The sequence below is a fragment of the Chiloscyllium plagiosum genome, unplaced genomic scaffold (assembly GCF_037043375.1).
Source record: "Chiloscyllium plagiosum isolate Xiang-an unplaced genomic scaffold, Cpla_swu_hap1 HiC_scaffold_38, whole genome shotgun sequence".
NCBI lineage: Eukaryota > Metazoa > Chordata > Chondrichthyes > Orectolobiformes > Hemiscylliidae > Chiloscyllium > Chiloscyllium plagiosum.
The window spans coordinates 7,284,578-7,306,341 of record NW_028270176.1 but is presented as its reverse complement, the minus strand read 5'-3'; the positions used below and the strand labels follow the sequence as shown (position 1 = coordinate 7,306,341).

General features: G+C 45.3%; 1 long non-coding RNA gene across 1 annotated transcript in view; it reads right to left on the bottom strand.

Moving 5' to 3' along the window:
* The window catches only part of LOC148138981 (uncharacterized), a 42,662-nt gene that overhangs the window by 19,257 nt on the left and 1,641 nt on the right, over positions 1-21,764 (bottom strand). Inside the window, exon 2 of the long non-coding RNA XR_015753680.1 lies at positions 15,639-16,140. This is a non-coding gene — a long non-coding RNA (uncharacterized LOC148138981). The remainder of the gene's footprint in view (positions 1-15,638; positions 16,141-21,764) is intronic.

Sequence of the window (21,764 nt, the reverse complement as noted above, 5' to 3'; positions counted from 1 at the left end):
GGAGATACAAAGGAAATCCATCATATTACTCTTCAGCATATCTGGCAGCTTTATAACGTAATGGGGGACCCAGCTTGTATTTTACACATTTGAAATCCACATTTATGCCATGCGATTGGAAGGTCCCAAGGCAGAAGATGAGGCGTATTAGTCAGAGGTAAATATAGGGTAGAGGGAATGGGTCTGGCTGGGTTAATCTTCAGAGTGTTGTTGTGGACTTGTTGGGCTGAAGGGCTTGTTTCCACACTGTAGGGTTTCTATGATTCTATTCAGCCCGTCCCTACAACTCAAACCCTTCAACATCCTTATAATCTTTTCTAAACCTTTCGGGTTTCACAACATCCTTCTTATAAGAGGAAGACGAGAATTTCACACAATACTCCAAAAGTGTCCAGTACAGCTACAACATGACCTCACAACTCCTATACTCAATCAGCTGACCAATAAAAGAAAGCAAACCAAACACCTTCTTCACTGTCCTATTTAACTGTGACTCCACTTTCAAAAAACTATGAACCTGCACTCCAACGTCACCTTTGTTGGTCTTCTCAGCCTTGCCATTAACTGCATAATTTCTGCCCTGTTTTGTCTTCCCAAAATCCAGCACCTCACATTTATCTAAATTCCATCTGCCACTTCTCAGCCCATTGGCCCAACTGATCAAAATCCAGTTACTCTGAGGTAAATTTCTTTTCTGTCTGTTGCATCTCAAATTTTGATGTAATTTGCAAATTTACGAACTATACCTCCTACATTCACATCTATATTTATATGAATGCAAAAACTAGTGAACCCTGCCCCAATCCTTTGAATGCTGCCAAGGTACCACCAACACATCCCCTGCCCCACCAGATGACCAAACATCCTGGACTACTGCTAGACAACCATCAAAGGTGACGGCCGTTCCACACCCCCACCCACACTTTGGAAACTCAGATCACGGCACGGTGTTTTTGCTCCCAGCTCAAAATCCTTTTCATCTCTGTACCGAATCAGACAGATCAGAGTCCAGCCCAGTTCACTGCCCCTCTGAAAATAATAAAGGACAAAGTCTCCTTGAGCCAAGGAACAGCTTTCAGAAAAAAAAAGGCCTAGCCTTGTGACATCAGATAGACTCCCGCTGCCTGTGGCAAAGCTTAAACAGCATCACAAGATACAAAATGAAGCACAGCAAGATGTGATGATGTTACTCCTTTAACATTGTTGGGAAGCTAGCCGTCTTTCTCACCCATCAGGGATGTAGGTCATTGATGAGTTGGTGAATTAACTAAGTCCCTTAAGTGAGCAGTATTTGACCACTTAGGAACCTTCGTCGTAATGAGTCAAGAAAGCTCTCAATGGACCTTCCTCCCAGAACCTCCAGTCTGTAACTCACTCACAGGTATCGGTACTGTTCAGTCTGAGAAACACACTGAACCCCTTGATTAGCTGGCAATCTGTAACTCACTCCCCGGTAACTGTTGGTCTATATATAAGCCATCCCAAACCCTTTGATTAGATTCCAGTCTGCAACTCAATACCAGGCATCGGTTATTCTGTAGAAAAACCATGCCGAAGCCCTCGATTAGATTCCAATCTGAACCTCATGCCCAGTTATCTGTTGTTCTATATGTAAACCCATCCTCCCCCTCCCAAATCCAGGGATATAGGCTTGAGACTTCACCAGGAACATTTTTACCCAAATTCTGGTGCCTCCAACTCTGACTATTGTGACCACAGCCCGACTCTTGTGCCTGGAGTGTCTCAGACAAAATTCCTCCTCTTCTTTGGGCAGTAACAGTTTCAAGGCTGTGACATTGGCTAGATCCATCTTGGACTCAGGTTTCTTTGATGCTAGATGGAGAGGATGAACCCATGGCTTTCCAGCTGTTCTGAGGAGCCAGCTATGTTTTGCTCCTGTCCTGTTTGCAAGGTAGCTGTTTTCATATGGTCCATATGTTTGTTTAGGACTGCCTCAGCTACCTGAACTTTATCCCAGGACCTCAACTTGCATTGACTTTGCCTTACATCGATGCAGGATCATGAGTTCATAAGTTCATATGGTATAGGAACAGAATTAGTCCATTTGGCCCATCGAGTCTGCTCTGCTATTCCATTGTTGCTGATATCCTCTTCATCCCCATTTTCCTGCCCTCTCCCCATAATCCTTCAACCTATTACCAATGAAAAATCTGTCTAACTCCTCCTTAAATTTACTCGCTCCTCTAAGCAAGAGAAATAGTTTACTTCAGGGGACCATGTTTGGTGCCAAAATCAAAGACAAACTTAGCCTCATCTATTTACAATCTACTTTAATGACTTGGATACAGACATAGAAGGCTCTATAGGCAAATTTGTGGTTGACACAAAAATAGACAGGACAGTAAATTGCAATGAGGAAATAAGAACCTTACAAATGGATATTGATAAGCTGGGAGAATGGGCCAAAATGCGGCAGATGAGTTTAACATGGAGAAGTGTGAAGTCATGCATTTGGTTCAAATACATGGGAAGGTGAATTTATTATTGAAATATAAGAGTCTTCAGAGTGATCTGGTACAAAGGGATCAGGATGCCTTCATTCATGTGTCACAGAAAACTAGCAGGAGAAAGTGAGGACTGCAGATGCTGGAGATCAGAGCTGAAAATGTGTTGCTGGAAAAGCGCAGCAGATCAGGCAGCATCCAAGGAGCAGGAGAATCGAAGTTTCGGGCATAAGCCCTTCTTTCCTGAAGAAGGGCTTATGCCCGAAACGTCAATTCTCCTGTTCCTTGGATGCTGCCTGACCTGCTGCGCTTTTCCAGCAACACATTTTCAGCACAGAAAACTAGCATGCATACAAAGCAGATTATAAAGAAAACAAATGGAATGTTGGATAATACAGCTAAAGGATTAGAATATAAAGGTAAGGAAGTATTTTGTAACTGTACAAGGCATTGGTGAGCCCACACATGGGGTGTTGTGCACAGTTTGGTCCTCTTATTTGAGGAAAGATGGAATGGTTTTTAAGGCAGTTCAGAGGAGGCTCACTAGTTTGATAACAGACATAAGAGATTTGTTGTATGAAGAGAAATTAAGCAGTATGGATTTCCATCTGGTACCAGATCAACACAGTCTTGGCTGTAAGCAGTAACTCAAGCCTATACTCTGGAATTTAGAAGAATGAAGGGAGATCAAATTGAGGTAATAAAGATTACTTACAGTGTGGAAACAGGCCCTTCAGCCCAACAAGGTCCACACCGACCAGCCAAAGCGCAACCCACCCATTCCCCTACATTTACCCCTTCACCTAACACTACAGGCAATTTAACATGGCCAATTCACCTGACCTGCACATCTTTGTGACTGTGGGAAGAAACCGGAGCACCCGGAGGAAACCCACGCAGACACGGGGAGAACATGCAAACTCCACACAGTCAGTCGCCTGAGTCGGGAATTGAACCCAGGTCTCTGGCGCTGTGAGGCAGCAGTGCTAACCACTGTGCCACCGTGCCACCCATAAAGATGATAAAAGTTATTGATTAAATAAACATGCAGCAGATATTTCCTCTTGTGGCACATTTTAGGATGAGAAGTCATAATCTTTGGATAAGGAGTAGCAAATTTAAAACAAATTTGAGGAGAAACTACTTTTCCCAAAGAGTTCTGAATCTGGAATTCACAAAATGTGGTGGATGCTGGGACAGTGAGTAAATTAAAGGAGGAGCTAGACAGACTTTCAATCGGTAATGGATTGAAGGGTAATGTCGAGAGGGCAGGAAAATGGGGGTGAGGAGCATATCGGCCACAATCAAATGGTGGAGCAGAGTTGATGGGCCAAATGGTCTAGTTCTGCTCATTTACTTTATGAACTTATGAACACATGATCCTGCATGGGTGTAAGGCAAGGTCGACGCAAGATCTTGTGACAAAGTTCAGGTAGCTGAGTCAGTCCTGAACAAATCTGTAGATCACTTGAAAGCTACTACCTTGCAAACAGGGCAGGAGCAAACATAGCTGGCTCCTCAGAACAGCTGGGAAGCTGTGAGAAGCCATGCATTTGGCCTCTCTGTCGAACATCAAAGAAACCTCAGGGTCCGAGATGGATACAGCTAATGTCACAGCCTTGAAACTGTTACTGCCCAAAGAAGAGGAATTTTTCCTGAGACACTGCAGGCGAAAGTGGCTGTGGTCATGCCAACCATATTCCAGTCAGAGTTGGAGGAACCAGATTTAACGTGAAAACATCCCAGGACAAGCTACAAGTGAAAGAACAGGGTGATATCCCTGCATTGGCGAGGGGGAAGGATGTAGTGATTGGAACAAAGTTAGCCAAGAGGAGCTCGTTCAAACATTCCCTGTTTGGGGCTGTTAATCTGGCTCAATCAGGGAGTTCTGATGGACAGATATAAACAAGCTGTTTTCATTGGCGAGAAGAAGATTGAGAGATGACTTAATTGTTACATACAAGATAATCAGAGGGTTAGACAGGGTGGGCAGTGACAGCCTTTTTCCTTGGATGGTGATGGCTAGCACGAGGGGACATAGCTTTAAATTGAGGGGTGTTAGATAAAGGACAGATGTCAGAGGGAGTTTCTTTACTCAGAGAGTAGTAGGGGCATGGAATTCCCTGCTTGCAACAGGAGTAGACTCGTCAAGTTTAAGGGCATTTAAATGATCGTTTGATAGACACATGGATGAAAATGGAATAGTGTAGGTTAGATGGGGTTCAGACTGGTTTCATAGATTGGCACAACATCAAGGGCCAAAGGGCCTGTACTGCATTGTGACGCAGTCCCTCAATACTGTCATAGAACATAGAACATAGAAGAATACAGCGCAGTACAGGCCCTTGGGCCCTCGATGTTGCGCCGATCCAAGCCCACCTAAACTACACTAACCCACTATCCTCCATATACCTATCCAATGCCCTCTTAAATGCCCATAAAGATGGAGAGTCCACCACTGTTACTGGCAGGGCATTCCATGAACTAACGACTCGCTGAGTGAAGAACCTACCCCTAACATCAGTCCTATATCTACCCCCCCTTAATTTAAAGCTATGCCCCCTTGTAATACCCGACTCAATACGCGGGAAAAGGTTCATACTGTCGACCCTATCTAACCCCCTAATCATCTTGTACACCTCAATCAAGTCACCCCTAAACCTTCTTTTCTCTAGTGAAAACAGCCCCAAGTGCCTCAGTCTTTCCTCATACGATTTTCCTTCCATACCAGGCAACATCCTGGTAAACCTCCTCTGCACCCGTTCCAATGCCTCCACATCCTTCCTATAGTATGGCGACCAAAACTGCACACAATATTCCAGATGCGGCCGTACCAGAGTCTTATACAACTGCATCATGACCTCAGGACTCCGGAACTCAATTCCTCTACCAATAAAAGCCAGTACGCCATATGCCTTCCTCACCGCACTATTTACCTGGGTGGCAACTTTCAGAGATCTGTGTACATGGACACCAAGATCCCTCTGCTCATCCACACTACCAAGTATCCGACCATTAGCCCAGTACCCCATCTTTTTGTTATTCTTCCCAAAGTGAATCACCTCGCACTTAGCTACATTGAATTCCATCTGCCACCTTTCTGCCCAGCTCTGCAGCTTCTCTATATCCTGCTGTAACCTGCCACATGCTTCCTCACTGTCAACAACTCCTCCGACTTTCGTATCATCCGCAAACTTGCTCACCCAACCTTCTAACCCCTCTTCCAGGTCATTTATAAAAATGACAAACAGCAATGGTCCCAAAACAGATCCTTGCGGAACACCGCTAGTGACGGCACTCCATGAAGAAACTTTGCCATCAACTACTACCCTCTGTCTTCTTCCATCCAGCCAATTCCTAATCCAAACCTCCAACTCACCCTCAATGCCATATCTCCGTATTTTCTGCAGTGTCCACACCGACCCGCCGAAGCGCAACCCACCCATTCCCCTACATTTACCCCTTACCTAACACTACGGGCAATTTAGCAAGGCCAATTCACCTGAATTGCACATCTTTGGATTGTGGGAGGAAACCGGAGCACCCGGAGGAAACCCACGCAGACACGGGGAGAACGTGCAAACTCCACACAGTCAGTCACCTGAGGCGGGAATTGAACCCGGGTCTCTGGCGCTGCGAGGCAGCAGTGCTAACCACTGTGCCACCGTGCTGCCCGTGCTCCCCCCTAGTCCAGGAATTCCCTACATACATTCGACACAACCACACACGCCCTCCACCTCCTCCAAGACTTCCTTTTCCCCACCTTCACCTTGGATATCCAATCCCTCTACACCTCCATCCGCCATGACCAGGGCCTCCAAGTCCTCCATTTCTTCCTCTCCTGACGTCCCCAACAGTACCCTTCCACTTACACTCTCATTCATTTGTTAAACTGGTCCTTACCCTTAACAATTTCTCCTTTGAATCCTCCCACTTTCTCCAGACCAAAGGGGTAGCCATGGGCACCCGTATGGGCCCCAGCTATGCCTGTCTCTTTGTTGGCTTCGTAGAACAGTCCATCTTCCGTAGTTACACTGGCACCACTCCCCACCTCTTCCTCCGCTACATTGATGACTGCATTGGTGCCACCTCGTGCTCCCACGAGGAGGTTGAGAAATTCATCAACTTCACCAACACATTCCACCCTGACCTTAAATTTACCTGGATCATCTCTGACTCCTCCCTCCCCTTCCTGGACCTCTCCATCTCCATTAATGAGGAGTGACTTGACACTGACATTTTTTACAAACCCACCGATTCTCACAGCTACCTGGATTACACCTCTTCCCACCCTACCTCCTGCAAAGATGCCATCCCATATTCCCAATTCCTCTGCCTCTGCTGTATCTGCTCCCCGAGGACCAATTCCATCACAGAACACATCAGATGGCCTCCTTCTTAAGAGATCACAATTTCCTTTCGCACATGGTTAAAGATGCCCTCCAACGCATCTCATCCAGTGCCTGCACCTCTGCCCTCAAACCCCATCCCTCAAACCGTAACAAGGACAGAATCCCCCTGGTGTCACCTTCCACCCTACCAACCTTCGCATAAACCACATCATCTGCTGACATTTCTGCCACCTCCAAACGGATCCCACCACCAGGGATATATTTCCCTCCCCACCCCTTTCCACCTTCCGCAAAGACCATTCCCTCCATGACTACCTGGTCAGGTCCACGCCCCCCAACACTCACCCACCCGTCCAGGCACCTTCCCCTGCCACCGCAGGAATTGCAAAACCTGCGCCCACACCTCCTCCCTCACCTCCATCCAAGGCCCCAAAGGAGCCTTCCCCATCCATCAAAGTTTTACCTGCACATCAACCAATGTCATTTATTGTATCCATTGCTCCCAATGCGGTCTTCTCTACGCTGGGGAGACTGGAAGCCTCCTAGCAGAGCGCTTTAGGGAACATCTCTGGGACACTCACACCAATCAACCACACTGCCCTGTGGCCCAACATTTCAACTCCCCCTCCCATTCTGCTGAGGACATGCAGGTCCTGGGCCTCCTCCACCGCCACTCCCTCACCAGCCTACGCCTGGAGGAAGAATGCCTCATCTTCCGCCTCGAACACTTCAACCCCAGGGCATCAATGTGGACTTCACCAGTTTCCTCATTTCCCCTCCCCCACCTTACTCCAGTTCCAACCTTCCAGCTCAGCACTGTCCTCGTGACCTGTCCTACCTGCAAATCCCCCTTCCCACCTATCTGCTTTACCCTCCCCTCAGACCTATCACCTCCATCTCCACACCCATTCACCTATTGTACTCCTTGTTACCTTCCATCACCCTCATCTCTGACCTATTACCTCCAACCCCACTTCATTCACCTATTGTACTCTTTGGCACATTCTCCACAGCCCCACCCCCCACATTTATCTCTCCACCCTGGAGGCTTCCTGCCTCTATTCCTGATAAAGGGCTTTTGCCCAAAACGTCAATTTTCCTGCTCCTCGGATACTGCCTGACCTGTTGTGCTTTTCCAGCACCACTCTTATCTAAATTCTGGTTTCCAGCATCTGCAGTGCTCACTTTTGCCTTGCATTGTGATGTTTTACGTTCTATGTTCGAATGAACAGAAGTCCCAAGGATTCTCCTCACTCTTGGCACTAGTTTGAACAAGCTAGTCAGAGTCCATGTGCTATGCATGTGTAAATAAACAGTCCATTGGTGACGGGATACTGGGTTCATGGAGTTATTTCACATGCTCTGAAGAATTTATGGTGTATAAAAACCTAGTCTTGGCCTTGAGGCAAGAGTCTGCCCAATTCTACCCAATTTCTCCTTTCCTACTTCATAATTAAAACATGGTCATTTGTATCATTCAGAACCTGGCTGGGCTTTACAGCCTCGCATTGACATATTTGAGGCATGAGATGACTCAGAAAATAATAAGGGTGAAACATGTCACCCATATAAAGGTGAGTGAGGAAGATGTCAGCCAGCCTGCCTCCCCTTCGGCTGACTAAGGTTAATTAATGGTCATTTTGCACCTGTCACTATTTTCTGTGTGGCAGGGAAGATGAAGGCAAGGCAAGGAGCTCAATAGCTTTCAATGCTCAGGGCGGAAATCAGAAATAAAAAGGGGATGATCACCTTGATAGGATTGGAATATAGGCCCCCCAGTAGTGGGGAGCATTTTGGGATCAGTGATCATAATAGTATTAGTTTTAAGATGGTTATTGAAAAGAATAGGCTTTCTGTAAAAACTAAAATTCTAAATTGAAGGAAGGCCAATTTTGACAATATGAGACAAGAACTTTCAAAAAGTTGATTGGAGTAGAGTGTTAGAACATAGAACATACAAAATGGGAGGATATTTAATTGGGAAGAGGAAACTATGATGCGATTAGACACGAGTTAGGAAGCATGGATTGGGAGCAATTGTTCCATGGTAAAGGCACTATAGACATGTGGAGACTGTTTAAAGACTGTTGAAAGTGATGAATAAATATGTCTCTCTGAGACAGGCAAGAAGTGGTAAGATAAAGGAACCTTGGATGACGAGAGCGGTGGAGCTTCTCATCAAAAAGAAGAAGGTAGCTTACATAAGGTGGAGGAAGCTAGGGTTAAACCCAGCTCTAGAGGATTACAGGCAGGCGAGGAAAGAGCTCAAAAATGGTCTGAGGAGAGCCAGGAGGGGGCACGAGAAAGGCTTGGCAGAACAGATTAGGAAGAACACAGAGGCATTTTACACTTATGTGAGGAATAAGAGAATGGTCAAAGAAAGAGTAGGGCCGATCAGGGATAGCATAGGGAATTTGTGAGTGGAGTCTGAGGAGGTAGGGGAAGCCCTAAATGAGTTTTTTTGCTTCTGTCTTAACAAAAGAAATGAACTTTGTAGTGAATGAAACCTTTGAAGAGCAGGTGTGCATGCTGGAATGGATAGAGATAGCTGATGTGCTGAAAATTTTGTCAAACATTAAGATTGACAAGTCGCCAGGCCCGGACCAGATTTGTCCTCAGCTGCTTTGGGAAACGAGAAATGCAATTGCTTCGCCACTTGCAAAGATCTTTGCATCCTCGCTCTCCACTGGAGTCATACCTGAGGACTGGAGAGAGGCAAATGTAATTCCTCTCTTCAAGAAAGGAAATAGGGAAATCCCCGGCAATTACAGACCAGTAAGTCTCATGTCTGTCGTCTGCAAGGTGTTAGAAAGGATTCTGAGGGATAGGATTTATGACCATCTGGAAGAGCATGGCTTGATTAAATGCAGTCAACACGGCTTTGTGAGGGGCAGGTCATGCCTCACAAACCTTATCGAGCTCTTTGAGGATGTGACTAGAAAAGTTGATGAGAGTCGAGCTGTGGATGTGGTATATATGGACTTCAGCAAGGCATTTGATAAAGTTCCCCATGGTAGGCTCATTCAGAAGGTCAGGAGGAATGGGATACAGGGGAACATAGCTGTCTGGATACAGAATTGGCTCGCCAACAGAAGACAGCGAGTGGTAGTAGAAGGAAAATATTCTGCCTGGAAGTCTGTGGTGAGTGGTGCTCCACAGGGCTCTGTTCTTGGGCCTCTACTGTTTGTAATTTTTATTAATGACTTGGATGAGGGGATTGAAGGAGGGGTCAGCAAGTTTGCAGATGACACAAAGGTTGGAGGTGTCGTTGACAGTATGGAGGGCTGTTGTAGGCTGCAGCGCGACATTGACAGGATGCAGAGATGGGCTGAGAGGTGGCAGATGGAGTTCAACCTGGATAAATGCAAGGTGATGCATTTTGGAAGTCGAATTTGAAGGCTGAGTACAGGAATAAGGATAGGATTCTTGGCAGTGTGGAGGAACAGAGGGATCTTGGTGTGCCTTAACATAGATCCCTTAAAATGGCCATCCAAGTGGACAGGGTTGTTAAGAAAGCATATGGTGTTTTGGCTTTCATTAACAGGGGTATTGAGTTTAAGAGTCGTGAGATACTGCGTCCAGCTCTGGTCGCTCTATTATAGGAAAGATGTGGATGCTTTGGAGAGGTTTCAGAGGAGGTTTACCAGAATGCTGCCTGGACCGCAGGTCTTATCGTATGAGGAGAGGTTGACTGAGCTCGGACATTTTTCATTGGAGAAAAGGAGGAGGAGAGGGGACCTAATTGAGGTATACAAGATAATGAGAGGCATAGACAGAGTCGATTGCCAGAGACTATTTCCCAGGGTAGAAATGACGAACATGAGAGGTCACAGTTTTAAGCTGGTTGGAGGAAAGTATAGAGGGGATGTCAGAGGCGGGTTCTTTACACAGAGAGTTGTGAGAGAATGGAATGCGTTTCCAGCAGCAGTTGTGGAAGCAAGGTCATTGGGGACATTTAAGAGACTGCTGGACATGCATATGGTCACAGAAATTTGAGGGTGCATACATGAGGATCAGTGGTCGGCACAACATCGTGGGCTGAAGGGCCTGTTTTGTGCTGTGCTGTTCTATGTTATAAAAATACAGCACAGAACAGGTTCCTTGGCCCACGAAGTTGTGCCGAGATTTAATCCTAATGCAAAATATAGTAACTTAACCTACGCACCTCTCAACTCACTGCTCTCCACGTGCATGTCCAGCTGTCACTTAAATGTTCCCAATGACTCTGCTTCTACCACCACAACTGGCAACACATTCCATGTACTCACAACTCTCTGCGTAAAGAATCTACCTCTGACGTCTCCTTCCTCATAATATCTTCAAACTATGACTTCTCGTACCAGTCCATCCTGCCCTGGGGAAAAGTCTCTGGCTACCCTTCACAGGTAAAGGGACAGCTGGAAAATGGGAAGCTTTCAAAAGTGAGATAATGAGAGTTCAGAAGCAGTATGTTCCTGTTAGAATGAAGGGTAGGTACAGTAGGAGTAGGGATAATTGGATGAATAAAAACTTTGAGGCTCTGATCTAGAAGAAAGGGAAGCATCCCGCTCATGCAACTGCCTGTGTGGAGTTTGCACATTCTCCCCGTGTCTGCGTGGGTTTCTTCCAGAGGCTCTAGTTTCCTCCCACAGTCCAAAGATGTGCAGGTTCGGTGAATTGGCCATGTTATATTGCCCATAGTGTGAGGTGCGTTTGTCAGACGGAATTAGGTCTGGGTGAGTTACTCTTTGGCGGGTTGGTTTGGACTTGTTGGGCCGAATGGCCTGTTTTCACACTGTAGATAATTTAATCTAATCTAATATGTTAGGTATAGACAACTGGGATCAAGTGGATCTATTCGAGAATATAAGGCATGTATGGACATTCTTAAGATGGAAATTAGGCGGCAAACTGGAGTGTAGGAGGTTTAGAGCCAATTTGATGAAGTTTATAAAACAATGAGAGTATAGACAGAACTGATGGCAGTTGCCGTTTCCCTAAAATGTGGAATTCTAAGACTGGAGGCCGATTTTTAAGATGAGAGGTGAGAGATTTAAAAAAGACATTAGACAATTATTTTCACACAGTCAGTGGTTCACATGTGGAATGAACTTCCTCAGAAAGTATTGGATGTAGATACAATTACAAAATTTAAAAGACATGTGGATAGATACATGAATCGGAAAGGTTTGGAGGTATCTGGGTCAGGAATAGGCAGGGTGGGGCTAGTTTAGATTGGGTTTATGTTCAGCATGGACTGGTTGGTCCACAGGGTCTGTTTCTGTGCTGTATGACTGTATGACTCTGTATGATATAGCCTTGGCAGATAAGGATAATTCAAAGAGATTTGACATGTACTTTAGGAGCAAAAGAGCAATTAAGGAGAGATTAGAGCCCCTTAAAGATCAATAAATCATCTATGTACGGAAGTACAGTAGATGGAAGAGCTACTAAATGAATATTTCATATCAGTATTTCGTATGAAGTCGAAGGAACTCAGGGAGATAAATTCAGATGTCTTGAAAGCAGTCCACTTTATTGAAAATGAGGTGTTGGAGGTCTTAAAAAAACAAAGGTGAATAAATCTCAGGGGCCTGACCAAGTGTATCCTAAGACATTGTGGGATACGAGGGTAAAGTTTCCGTGGCCTGTAGCAGACATATCTGTACTATCTACAGGCACAGTGAGGTGCCGGAGATTTGGAGGTTGGCTAATGTTGCGCTAGAAAGGTTGTAAACAGAAGCCTGGCAACTATTGAAGCCTGAGTCTGATATCAGTCTTGGGTAATCTGTTGGAGGGGATTTTGAGAGATCGGATTTACGTCCATTTGCAGAGGCAAGGACTGATTAGGGATATTCAGCATAGCTGTGTACCTGGGAAGTCATGCCTCACAACTTGATAGAGTTTTGTGAGAATGTGACCAAAGAGATAGATGAAGGCAGAGTGGTCGATGTTGATGCAAAATCTGCCAATACGCCACCCCCCTCACCTTCGTCCAGGGTTCAAACAGTCCTTCCAGGTGAGACAGAGGTTCACCTGCCTCGCTTCCAACCTGGTTTAATGCATCGGGTGCTTCTGAAGTGGTCTTCTCTACATCAGGGAGATCAAGCGTAAACTAAGGGAGCGGTTCACTTAGCATCTGAACCAGGCCTGCAGGGACTAACCAGACCTCCCAGTCACTGATCATTTTAATTCCCCTTCCCACTCCCTTTCTGACATGAGCATCCTTGGCCTCCTCCATTGTCACAACAAACCAAATCAAATTGGAGGAAAAACACCTCATCTTCCGCCTGTGTAGACCCAACATTGAATTCTCCAATTTCGAATAAGTTCCTTTCCACCTCCCGACTTCCTTCCCAGCCCCATCCCTCCCTTCCTCTCCTCCCAGCCACCTACTGGATTCATTCTTGCCCTTAATGAACCAGGTCGTACCCTCTACCTGTCTTCACCTATCCCCAAGGAGAAAGTGAGGTCTGCAGATGCTGGAGATCAGAGTTGAAAATGTGTTGCTGGAAAAGCGCAGCAGGTCAGGCAGCATCTAGGGAACAGGAGAATCGAAGAAGGGCTCATGCTCAAAATGTCAATTCTCCTGCTCCTTGGATGCTGTCTGACTTGCTGCGCTTTTCCAGCAACACATTTTCACCTATCCCCACTTCACCACCCTGCTTCTGCCAACCCCTTTATTGGCAGTTCCCCTACATACACCACCAATCCTGAAGAAGGATTAAACATGAAACATCAACTTCTCCACGTCCTGATGCTGCCTGGCTTGCTGTAGTCTTCCAGCCTCCTGCCTGTCTAGATTTGTTCATAGTGGCCATTTTATATTCATACAGTACTGGCATTGACTTTATAAATAGAGAACAGCAAGAAAGAGTGGTGACATCAACACAGATTGACTACATTTAACATTGACCTCACACTAACCTTAAGGCCCCTGACACCGAGAACTTGTATCCATGTCATTAATGTAGACTATAAATAACTAGGTCCAAGGTTGGCCATCTCCCTCACTTAAAGGAGTTTAGCGTCTGGCACTGGCATTCCCAATACTGTTTCACCCATCAGCAACTCTGCTGGAGTAATCCCTGTAGTTGTGTGAGAGATGAATGTCCCCATTAGCAAATAGAAACCAATAGACAATCGACAATAGTCAATAGGTGCAGGAGTAGGCCATTCTGCCCTTCGAGCCAGCACCCACCATTCATTATGATCATGGCTGATCATCCTCAATCAATATCCTGTTCCTGCCTTATCCCTATAACCCCATTGGTTCCACTATCCTTAAGAGCTCTATCCAACTCTTTTTTGAAAGTTTCCAGAGACTTGGCTTCCACTGCCCTCTGGGGCAGAGCATTCCACACACCCACCACTTTCTGGGTAAAGAGGTTTCTCCTCAACTAAATGGCCTACCCCTTATTTTTAAACTGTGTCCTCTGGTTCGGGACTCACCCATCAGCGGAAACATACTTCCTGCCTCCAGAGTGTCCAATCCTTTAATAATCTTATACGTCTCAATCAGATCCCCTCTCAGCCTTCTAAACCCAGTCGTTCCAATCTTTCAACGTAAGATAGTCCCGCCATTCTGGGAATTGATCTCGTGAACCTACACTGCACTCCCTCAATAGCCAGAATGTCTTTCCTCAAATTTGGAGACCAGAACTGCACACAATATCCCAGGTGCAGTCTCACCAGGGCCCTGTACAGCTTCTATACTCAATTCTTCTTGTTATGAAGGCCAGCATGCTATTAGCTTTCTTAGCTTTCCAGGAGAGCTTGTTGTTGTAAGCTGTTTATTTAAGCCTGCCTCCAATGTTTATTCTGCTCTTTCCACTAACCTGCCTCCATGGAATTCATTGAGGAGAAAGTGAGGTCTGCAGATGCTGGAGATCAGAGCTGAAAATGTGTTGCGGGAAAAGCACAGCAGGTCAGGCAGCATCCAGGGAACAGGAGAATCGACGTTTCGGGCATAAGCCCTTCTTCAAATTCCTGAAGAAGGGCTTATGCCCGAAACGTCGATTCTCCTGTTCCCTGGATGCTGCCTGACCTGCTGCGCTTTTCCAGCAACACATTTTCAGCTCCATAGAATTCAAGACATCCACCATGGTGGACCAGAACACCCAGAACAGTCAGTAACCATCAACTGCACCTTCACTGCATCACTTGTTTTAGCATGGTTTCAATCAGTAGCTCAGCAATAGGACCCAATTGCCATGTGCCCCATTACCTCAAAAGTGAAGGCAGGAGGCATGTACACCAACAGGAAGGAATATCCTAAGAGTTGGCCTGTTGCACAAATTTTCCATTGTTCTCTATCAGTTCAGGCTGAGGAAATTGCACCTGTTGGAACAGCACAGTCACACAGGCCAGGGCACACTAGGCACCATGCTGGAAGTATATTGTTGCCAAAGTCTACTTGGGAAGGCAGTAAAGTAATGAGCAGGCTTTCACCAGCTCGCACAGCTGGAGTGGCAGGAAGCAAAAAGGTTAAACAGTATTGAATTCAATTAGGTTACAAGGGTAAGAATATTTTGTGGAGCACTTGGTTTTAAATAAATGATCTATAGATGACCAAATTCCTTTGATCTCGTGAAATCAAATTATACCTCTGATACTTTTGGTTTCTTTTCTAAAATAATTTATGAGGGAGGATGAAGCTCCCTGTCACAGTGAAATTGACATCCAGGAGAAGTAGATCCAAGATGACGCAGAAACCGTGTGACTCGTTGTGTGCTCCTTACAACAGATCTAACTCTGACATTTCTTATAACCATTCTACGTTTTTAAACGTAAATTCTAAATGTGCAAAAATTACCAGTAATGTTCTTTTAAATCTACTTACATGTTTGATGGTCCCACTGTCATCCAGGCCTGAGTATTGGCAATGGTGGACTTGCAGGCCCAGTATAGCTCAACTGGCTTTCCGCACGACTGACGAGGACACCGACGCAACCTAAGAACCGCAGCGAGCTGACCACGACCTGGAACGGAATCGGCCCTGACAGCTCCTTGATTCCAAGTGACCTAAGACCGGGAGCAGCACAGGCTTGAAGATGCCCGTCTGTCCCAGGGACAACCTCTGATACCCCAGCTATTACAGTTTGTGGACGCCAGGCCTGACTAAGGCTGACTCACTAACCTCCATCAGCACCTGGGACTGTCAAACAACAGAAATTCCACCACTGCGACCAGCTCCTGAGGAGACCAGACCAGTCCAGGCCCAAACTTCAACCACATCAGCTCCTGCTCCGGGGAATGCTTAGCCTGACCAGACCCAACTCACTTGTCTTCTGAAGTAGCAGACTTGCACGATTGAATCCTGGGTACATCCAGATGTGGGAAATCTACAAGGAAAGAGGGAAAATGTGTTGGCCTGAAGATGAGGTTGAAACAACCACGTTTCAAGACCCCCCCAATCAGCATACTCCGAGGAAATATCCAGACTATGAAAAATAAAATGGATATCTCTATGACTCTATCTCAGATCCAGACTTACCTACCAGAGAGAAGTCAGAAGCTGTTGTGTGCTCAAAACAGAGACTTAGCTCACCCCTGCCATTCCCAACTGTGCTCTACAAGCTGACAGGTTCTCAATACACCGCACAGCATCCTCGGGCAAGGCAAAGGGTGATAGAGTATGTTTCCTAGTCAACACCGCCTGGTGCTCAGATATAATGATTCTGACAAGCCATTGCTCCCGTGGACCTAGAATACCTTGTGGTCACATGTCATCCCTGCTACTATGTTTTAGAGTTCCCCTTTGCCATCCTGAAAGCATTCTACATACCACCCCATCTGGATGTGAAAGGTGTTCTCGGCATTATTTGCACCACTACAAACACTCTGGAGACAAAATTCCCCGAGGACCTATTCATTGTGACCAGCAACTTCAACCAGACCTACCTCAAGAGAGTCATAGATTCATTGAAATATACAGCATGGAAACAGACCCTTCTGTCCAACTCATCCACATTGACCAGATATCCTAAATTAACCTAGGGCCACTTGCCAGGATTTGGCCCATATCCCTCTGAACCCATCCTATCCAGATGTCTTTGAACTATTGTAATTGTACCAGCCTGCATCACTTCCTCTGGCAGCTCATTCCATACACTCACCACACTTTGTGTGAAAAAGTTGCCCCTTTGGTCCCTTTTAAATATTTCCCCCTCAAACTAAACCAATGCCCTCTAGTTCCAGACTACGCTGCCCCTCTTGCCTATTTACACTATCCACGCCTCTTACGATTTTATAAACCTCTATAAGGTCACCCCTCAGCCTCCAATGCTCTAGGGCAAACAGCCCTAGCCTATTCAGCCTCTCCCTACAGCTCAAACCCTCCAACCTTGGCAACACTCCTGTAAATCTTTTCTGAAACTTTTCAAGTTTTCACATAATCCTTATTGTAGGAAGAAGACCAGAAAAAGTGTCCTGTAGAGCCGCAATATGACCTTTGAACTTGTACACTCAATGGTCTGACCAATAAAAGAAAGCATACCAAATGCCTTCTTCACTGTTGTATTTACCTGCAACTCCACTTTTAAGTAGCTGTGAACCTGCACGCCAAGACCACTTTGTCAGTTCCCAGGACGAACTGTATACAAGTGTATAACTGTATATGAAGTGTATAATTTCTGCCCTGATTTGCCTTTCCAAAATGTAGCACCTCATATTTATCTAAATTAAATTCAATTTCTGATCAAAATCCTATTGTATCTGAGGCAACTTTCTTTGCTGTTTACTGCATCTCAAATTTTGGTGTCATCTGCAAACTTAGTAACTATACCACCTCTGTACACATCCAAGTCGTTTACATAAATCAGTAAAGCAGTGGACACTGCCCTGATTCTTTGAATGCTGCCAAGGTACCACCAACACATCTCGTGCCCTACCAGATGACCAAACATCCTGGACCACTGCTAGACAACCCTCAAAGGTGCCAGCCACTCCATCCCCCACCCACACTTTGGAAGAACAAATCACAACACTGTGTTCCTCCTCCTAGCTTATAAGCAGAAGCTGAAAGAGGAGAATCCTCCAGAAAAGGAAGTGCGATGTTGGTCCTAGGCTGTGAAAGACCACCTCCAGGATTGCTTGGAATTGGTGGATTGGACCATATTCAAATACTCAGCAAAAAATATACACGAGTACGGCACCACCATCACAGGCTTCATGAACAAATTTAGCAATGAAGGACAAAATTCCATTTGACTTGTACCTGCAGACCAACCCTCTGTGATTCATGCACAAGGACACCCAGGCCCCTCTGCAAAACAGCATTCTGCGACTTTTTACCATTCAAATAATAATCCTTTTTACTTTTACTCTTACAAAAACGCATGACTTCACATTTATTTACATTGTATTCCATCTGCCAGACCTTTGCCCAATCACTCAATGTATCTATGTTCCTCTGCAAGGTTTCACAGTCCTCTGCACACTTTGCTGTGCCACGCAGATGCGTCATCGGCAAACTTTGACACCCTACACGTGATCCCCAACTCCAAATCATTAATATAAATTGTAAATAATTGCAGTCCCTACACCAATCCCTGAGGCATACCACTAGTCACTGATTGCCAGCCAGAATAGCACTCATGTTTACAGGTCCTGACCTACCTTCATCTCTTTGCCTGTTATGAGTATCTTCCACTGTGAAGGCAGATACAAAATACCTGTCAATGCCTTGGTCATTTCATCATATCCCTTAACTAAATGTCTGTTTGCATCCTCTAAAGGACCAACATTTACTTTAGCCACTCTTTTTCGCTTTACATATTGATAGAATCTTTTGCTATCGGTCGTTATACTCCATGCCAGTTTTCACTGACTCACTAGCAATCACACCCTGATGTCCGTGATCACTAACTGAATTTGAATATACTCAAGGCAGCCCCTAGTACTCGGTGTCGCCTCTCCCTCTGCTACTGCAAATAAATCACCTTCCAGTCGGCCCCCGGGTCGACGCTCCCATTCTTCCTGCTGCTGAAGCCAAAATAGAGGGGCCCAGGTCTCAAGGTAAGTTTTAAAATCAGTGACTGATGGCTGAACTGTACCCTAACCCCACATTCCTTTATTTGGCCCATATTCATCAATACCTTCATTCAAAAGGAGACTGTTTCAGGAGACTATTCAAGTCTTAATTCACCTATTTGAGGTCTCAGATCTGGTTTTTTGCTGCAATGCAATACTGAAGGAGGGATGCTCTGTTAGGGATGTAGTGTACTTCTAACAGAACAGTTTCTTGATGAAGGGCTTATGCCCAAAACTTCAATTCTCCTGCTCCTCGGATGCTGCCTGATCTGTTATGCTTTTCCAGCTACACACTGTCGACTTTGATCTCCAGCATCCACAGTCCTCAATTTCTTCTCCATGTCGCATACGCTCTCAGGAAGACGACAAAAAAAAATTACACGGCTCCTTCAAAGAAAGGCAAATAAACTTTCAAAGCAGCCCTTGGCCAACCCAGTAACAAAAAGGATTATTGCGTTATTGCTTTGCACAAAGTGGCTTTTGCGTTTTCTCTGTTAGAACAGTGTGCACCTGACTTTACACGTTATAATTATGATCTCATTAAGGGAGCTAGACTCCGTATCGAAGCCCATGCTTTAACTGTCCAGAGAATGTTGAAGGGGCTAGTGTAGAGGGAGATTTATTCTGCATCAACCATGTACTGTCCGTGGCCTGGGAGTGCTTGGTGAGTATACAGTATATGCACCTACACCATGTATCTAACCCCTTATTGTAAGTGTCCAAAGAGTGTTTGATATGGAAGGTGTAGCGGAATATTTATTTTGGAACATAACTTAGCCATTCACCCCCATGAACCGGTTCCATCATTGAATGGGATCATGGCTGAAACTGTAGCCTCATCCCACATTTTTTATTTGGCCCATATCCATCAATACCTTCATTTAACAGGAGACTAATTCAGGAGACTACTCAAGTCTTAATTCAGCTATTTGAGGACGCAGATCTGGCCGATGCTGAAATGCAAAACTGAAGAAGGGCTGTTCTTTTCGGGGTATAGTGTACTAATGAACAGTTTTCTAATGAATGGCTTATGCCCGAAACGTTGATTCCCCCTGCTCCTGGGATGTTGTCTGTCCTGTTGTGCTTTTCCAGCACAACATTCCTGTCTCTGATTTCCAGCATCTGCAGTCCTCGCTTTGCCCTTCATGTCATGTACTCCCTCAGGAAGAAGTCAAAATATCACACAGCTCCTTCAAAGAAGGGCAAATGAATTTTCAAAGCATTCCTCGGCCAACACCAGTAACAAAAAATGGTCAGCTTGTTATTGTGTTATGATATGTGAAATTTAAATTTAAACCAGCCACGCAGAAAAAGTTCACCTCACACCGTAATCTGTTAAAAGTTGACAGGCAAACAACCGTCCCAGATGACACTATTTAAAGTAAAAATTAACAATTTTATTCTTTAAGTCCACCACAGAATATTAACACCAACAACTATTCCTTCCTCTTAAACCTATCTTTTACTTCCCACTCTACAATACTGGTCGAATAAAAACATTCTGATTAAAATTTACAAAAAAACCATCATGCTTCAAAACAGTCAGCTTTGTCATTTCTCCTTTGTAGATTTTCCTCTTTAGATTTTTCTCCAAGTCGGCTTTGATATTCTGCTGCACAAATTTCTTGTACACAGGTACCTTTCAGAGGCTGCTGGCAGGCTGTACTTGTTGGTGGCTTGGCAGTTCTCCTTCCATCTGTTCAAAATGTCCAGTTTTATACCCCAAAATATAGTATCGTTTCATTGGTTTTAATATTATCAAACAACTAACTTCAAATTTGAATGGATTTTGGTAACTCGGACCATAATTTAAGCAGATTGGCCAAATTTGAATTTTTTTCTGTTTCATGGCAATAGTTACAGCTATTTGTTTCCCAAGCGTTATATTCTTACTTTGTTCAGGGCTCTCTGTGCTTTGTCAGTCCTTGCTAGCTTTTCACATCTCTCAAAGGTACAGTCTACCACTACACCTTCATAACAATTCCTTTGCACAAATGCTTGGGCATTTACTAAGTTAGAACATTGTGCTCCTGACTTTTAAAGTTATGATTATGATTGTATTAAGGGAGCTTTCCTCTGTATCGAAGATGATACTTTAACTGTCCAGGAATTGTTTGAACGGGCTGGTTGAAGAAGGAAATTTCCTAGCTTACACATCCCTGAAAACTATAGGCAATTTAGCACGGCCAATTCACCTGGCCTGCACATCTTTGGACTGTGGGAGGAAAGCGGAGCACCCGGAGGAAACCCACGCAGACACGGGGAGAATGTGCAAACTCCACGCAGACAGTCACCCAAGGTGGGATCAAACCCAGGTCCCTGGCACTGTGAGTCAGCATTGCTAACCACTGAGCCACCCAGGTAATACGTAACGGTCCCATTAATCGGAGCATTCCGCGGCAGTGAGGCCAGGCACACCCTTCGCAACATTGGGGACAGGTAGAACCCCAGCATGTAATGACACTTAGTGTCTGCATACCGGGGATCCATGCACAGCTTGGTGCAGCCACACACAAAAGTGGTCATCAGGGTGAGGGTAGCGTTGGGTGTGTTTTTTCCCTCTTTGTCCAAATCTTTGTACATGACGTCCCTTCGGTCCCGGTCCGTTTTCGACCTTCAACTGAAGTGGAAGATAGCCCGGGTGACCGCGGTGCCGCAGGTTCAGGGAATAGGTCAGACCAGTAGCACATACAACAACAACTGAGAGTATCTTACACCTGATGACCATGTTTTTATCCGCAATGGAGAGCAACCGGTGCTCCCATCTGCCTAGTTTCTACTTCACTTTAGTGACAATCTCCTCCCAAGGCTTGGTGCACATCCCAGCTCCTCTGATCTAAATACCCAGCACATTCAGGTAATCTGTCCTCACAGTGAAGGGGATAAAGGATTGATCAGCCCAGTTCCCAAAGAACATGGCATTGCTCTTGCCTCT